Here is a 5,664-nt window from a genome sequence, read left to right as displayed (position 1 = left end):
GCCCACACAGGTCCATGCAGAAGGGGAAGGTACTCAAAGTCCACAGACTGTTTATGCCTGGACTGGGGCTGCTTCTGTCCTGAGCTGCCCTGGTTAGTGGATCTGGAAAATTATATTTTCCCCCACTTGCAAATTTTTTCTTTCTCTAAGGCCAGGAGGATGGCTCTAGGTGCTCAACAGGGCCTATCTCAAGCCCAGCGAATTCAGTCACTGAAGGCAGATTGGGCGTGGGGTGGCGCAGTAAAATATACGTAAGTAGTTAGCTTTTGCCAAGAGCACTGTTCTTCTCGGGTTCTGGAGGTGTGAGTAGTCTGTGTGGCTGGCTGCTTCTCCCTGAGGAAACTGTGGCTGAATGCTAGTACCAGCCCACCACCGCTGCCACTCCAGGAATGGTGCCTAAGGGCTCCCCACAATTCAGGTCCAGTAACTCCTCTCCGCTTCTGAATGGTCTCTTCCTCCCCCTGCCCCTCAGTTCATTTTCTAAGCTTGCCTTTGAATCTCAGGGCTCTCCCAGCTTGTCACAAATATCCTTGTTTCACTTGATTTTTTGGGTCTTTGTTGTAAAGAGTTCTCACCAGAAGCTTCTATTTCGCCATCTTGGCTCTGCCTCTTAGAATATTCTTAGTTGTTGTGAAACAAAATATATCTCTTCATGGTTTCTATAGTTAGTTTTACTTTAATCTCTTGAAGATAGATAAATGTAGTCAAGAAAACCAAAAATCCCGTTGTTGTCTAGTGGATTCCAACTCCTAGCTATCCTACAGACACAGTAGGACTGCCCCATGGGGTTTCCAAGGCTGTAATGTATACTGAGCTGACAGCCATATCTTTCTCCTGTGGAGCAGCTGGTGGGTTCAAACCACCAACCTTTCAATTAGTAGCTGAGCTCTTAACCACTGTGCCACCCGTGCTTCTTTAAAAATATTCTAATACCTCTTAAGCACAGCAACATTTTAAACATCTGATGATAGCTATCACATGCTATATGTGCTTTTTTTTTAAATTTTTTGCTAGTTATGTATTCCCTGTTCTTTTAGCTATTCTTCAAAATACAAGATTTCTATATATCTTGTATATATAGAAATTGTCCAGTTTACATTCCACTTATTGTATCCCAGGTAGAACACATTAATCCAGCTTTTACTCGAGCATTAAATAGGACTATGAATTTCCGTTTTGTAGAATCTGTTTGTTTTCTTTGCAAATGTAGGCTAAAGATACATGTCTTTGGAAAATTCTGTATCACGCTGGTGACCAGCATTGTACTTAGACTAAAATCCAATCGTATGTTGCATGTCCTCTACTAATCCACATCTCCACAATCCTTAATTTCTGTAGTAAACACCAGTAATATATGATTATAAAATCCAACCAGCACAGAGGACATGTTATATTTGTCTTCCAAAACCCTTCATATGTTTTAGTAATATGCATAGTCTTCTGACCACTATCACTTCAGGCATAAAGTGAAATTAAACTGTTCCCAGGCCACAGGGATGGAACACGTGACCTAAATTTAGGTCATTATATTACTACCCAGGGATTGTTCAATTAAAAACAGTTGAAGAAAATCCCTCATTCCTGGTGAAGTTGATGAGATACAAGTGTGGGATCAGCCTGGCAGCTAAGTCCCTGACTTATAGTTTGTGTGACGGAAGCTGAGACAAATAACCACAAAGTCTCAAGTTGAAAGATCTTAGTAGCTATCCATTCCTTTAACTATTGTTACTTAGGGTTCAAGAAAGAAAAACAACTTAGACTCATATAAGTAGTTTTCATAGATTCATGTACCCTATGTTTACTAACTATAAAAAGCATTCGTTACATTTCCTTATTCAGAGTCAAATGAAAATGTAATTATTATGCCTTTTAATACGTATGACATTAATGTATACATATTGAATATGAGACTAAAAGAAAAAAGTCTTTAGAAAAAACTACTGGTAACATTTCATCTGGCTGACCCAAAAAACTCCAAGAATTGGTGTTTTCTTTAAAAATTTATAAAATATCTTAATTATAAGATCCTTGAAGTCGATAATTCTTCTTGTGTTCAACCATCACAAAATCACTGGGTTTTTCAGAGCCACAGGAGAGGCTCAAGAGATCTCTGGAATATTAATTTCTTCTGATGAGGGAGAAAATAAGGACCGCCACAGAATCACTTTCTCCTCTCCACACACATACATACACATATGCATACACTCATACACACACACACACACACTCAAACAGTAAACTTATTTTCTCTGTTTCAAAAACTTCTGAGAGTATAATGGACCATAGAAATCATTCCTCAGTAACTGAGTTCACCCTCTCTCGGCTAACAGAACATCCTGAACGCCAGCTGCATCTCTTCCTCCTCTCCCTAAGAGTCTATGTGGTCACAGTAGTGGGAAACCTGGGCATGATCATGCTGATTGGGCTCGGTGTTCACCTGCACCCCTCCCCCAGGTACTATTTCCTCAGCACTTTATCCTGCATTGATCTCTGCCATTCCACTGTCATTACCTCCAAAATGCTGGCGAACTTGTGACAGAAAAGAACACCATTTCCTATCCTGAATGCATGACTCAGCTCTACTTCTTTCTTGTTTTTCTATTGCAGAATGTCATATGCTGGCTGCAGTGGCACATGACCATGATGTTGCCTTCTGTAATCCCTTGATTTATAATGTTATCATATCCTATCACATCTGGCTCACAGCAGGATTTTATATTTTGGGCATCATTAGGTCCACAATTCATACAAGCTTTATGTTGAAACATCTTCTGCAAGGCCAATGTAATTAACCATTATTTCTGTGATCTCTTTCCACTCCTGGAGTTATCCTGCTCCTACATCTATATCAATGAATTATTGATTCTGGGTTTGAGTGCATTTAGGTATTGACTCCTGCCTTAACCATCCTTGCCTCCTACATCTTCGTTATTAGCAGCATTTTCCACATTTGCTCCATTGAGGGCAGGTCCAAAGCTTTTAGCACTTCAGCGTCCACATCTTGGCTGTTAGTATCTTTCACTGTTCTGCAGAATTCGTGTTCTTGCAGCCATCAAATGTCAGCACCACGGACCAAGGCAAAGCGCCCTCTGTGTTTTATACTATTGTTGTGCCCATGCTGAACCCCATGATCTACAGTCTGAGGAATAAAGATGTCAAATTTGCCCTGAAGGAAATTCTAGAAAGCACGGCATACTCAAGAATAGAATAAATGCTATAATGTCCTAACAGAAACAGCTCTGTGGTTTGCCGATATATGTAATTCTTTCAGCTAACCCTTGAAATTTGTGGATTCATTGACCCCTCTTTTCCTTATATAATACATGTCCAAAATTCCCCTTCAGGCCACCTATTCCTTCAAGCCTACAGTATATTGACTATATATAGAGAAATACAGAGAATAACATCAAAGTCTGTTCAGAATTTCAGGAACCATAGTTTCACTTTTTAATAAAATACAAACAAAAAAGAATGATGATGATAATGAGGTTCTACAAAATGTCAAACCCTGTACCAAACACCATAAGCACATCACTTTATTTAATATTTACAATATTCTCCCAAGGCACATATTAGTAGTATTCCCTTTCAAAGATGAAGAAAGATGTGCCAGTCTGCATCCTTGAAGATTTACAGCCTTAGAAACCTCATGGGGCTGCTCTACCCTGTCCTGATGGGTCGCTATGAGTTGAAATTGACTCAGTGGCAGTGGGTTTGGTTTTTTGGGGTTTGGATGATATAAAGAATGTATCTTGGGCACAGGGAGATAATATCAACAGCACAATTTATCTTTAGGAGATAATTTGGAATTTTCTCTTTGCAATATTCTGTAAGTACATTCATGTCACAAAAAATTAGATTTCAAGTTTTTACCTAAATGCTTTCAAGTAGGAGTCAAGTATTTTCTACTCTGTTCTCTTTAACAGAAGAGTCATTTTCAGGGCCATTTCTCTCACAAACAGTAATTATACAAAGGCAGAGGCACTTACACCTTAACAATCATGATGGCATTCACAACAAAATCGGAGATAGGTATGGAGTATATCAATTAAAGAAGGAATTTCTTACCCCAATAGGATTCCAGCCTGCCTGATACTGTGTTTCTCTGGAACCTGGGTTTTCTATTCTCTGCCCTATACTGAAATTAATTTTTGCTACTATATTGTTAAGGACCTCGGGTGGTGCAGTGTTTAAGGAGCTTGGTTCCTAATCAAAAGGTTCGCAGTTGGAACCTGCCAACTGTTCCTTGGAAGAAAGGTCTGGCAGTCTGCTTCTGTAAGGATTTAGAGCTTTGGAAATCCTATGGGGCAGCTCTACTCTGTCCTATAGGGTTGCTATAAGTAGGAATCACCTCCACAACAACCAATTTTTTTGATCTTCATGGTTACTGTTAGTTGCCTTTAGTCAATTCTGACTCATAGTGGCTCCATGTGTGCAGAATAGAACTGCTCCATAGGGTTTTCAAGGCTGTGAGCTTCCATAAACAGATCACCAGGACTGTCTCTGAAAAACCACCAGATGGATTGGAACTGCCAACCTTTGGCTAGTAGTCAAGCACCTAACCATTTGTACCACCTAGTTATTAATAATCCTAAATAAAATGAAAAGTTATTAGAATTATCACCTAACCATTTGTACCACCTAGTTATTAATGATCTTAAATAAAATGAAAAGTTATTAGAATTATATTTTATCTGGAGAATAATTTTTTCCAATATCAAATTTCATTAATAAAATAAATTCGGGGGCATAGAAGCATTTCAACTTTTCCACAGATTTAAGTTATCTCAATTCTATTCTCCAAAATTAGGGACAGAGTAAATAAAATTTTTATCATTATTTTATATAATTATGAAGTGGGCCTATTCCATAAGTGTATCAAAACTCTCAATGTGAGTTTTCAAATGAGGTGAGTCAGGGATGTACCTGCTCTCTGTTGTAGTCATTAGTGGTCATAAATAAAAATGAAAAAGATTAAAATTAAAGCCAGTTAGTAGACTCCTTGGGCCTCATTCTAAATGCCTTTGTTAAAAGAAATTTGGAGCTAAGTCTGAAGTATTCAAAACTTTCCACTGATCAAAATTACTGCAACTCTAGCCTCCAAAATGAAAGCAAAGTAGACATTGTTTTGTGTTATGTATTTAAATAATTGCATACTGTGTCAATACCATTGAGGGCAAAGTTCTTAATGGGAGATCTTCTCACAGCGAAATATGTGGGTATTTATTTGCTAGGAATGGTGATAGTTCTTGAGTGAAATTGGCAATGCATCTAAGAATAACAACATTTATTCATCTGGAAATAATTTATTTTCCAACTGTCACTTTTGAAGTATATTCAGAGTGAGTATAGAATTTTAGGTTAGTTATTTTGTTCAGCACTTTAAAAATATTTTCTCATTGTCTTCTGACTTATTGTTTAAGAATTGAAATGTCAAAGTTTTTCTTTAAAGGTAATATCACTTCCTAAAGCTTTATGATTTTCTCTTAGTCTTTACTTTTTTAGTGGCTTCCCTCTGATATGCATAAGTGTGGTTTTTCTTTCATCCTTCTCGAAATTTAAAATGCTTTGTGAAGAGGACTTGTGGTACTGACTGATGAAGATCAAAGACCACATCCTTCAGTATGGATTCCACCTCATTAAAAAAAAAAAAATCCTTACAGC

At 37.9% G+C, this 5,664-nt stretch overlaps 1 pseudogene; it reads left to right on the top strand.

The window, feature by feature from the left end:
* Positions 1-2,156: 2,156 nt before the first annotated feature.
* Positions 2,157-3,347, top strand: LOC100654745 (putative olfactory receptor 8G3; annotated as a pseudogene).
* Positions 3,348-5,664: the final 2,317 nt, after the last annotated feature.

This window comes from Loxodonta africana, chromosome 15, assembly GCF_030014295.1.
Source record: "Loxodonta africana isolate mLoxAfr1 chromosome 15, mLoxAfr1.hap2, whole genome shotgun sequence".
NCBI classification, from domain to species: Eukaryota; Metazoa; Chordata; class Mammalia; order Proboscidea; family Elephantidae; genus Loxodonta; species Loxodonta africana.
Note: the sequence above shows the minus strand (reverse complement) of the source record. Positions and strands in the feature narration are given on the sequence as shown.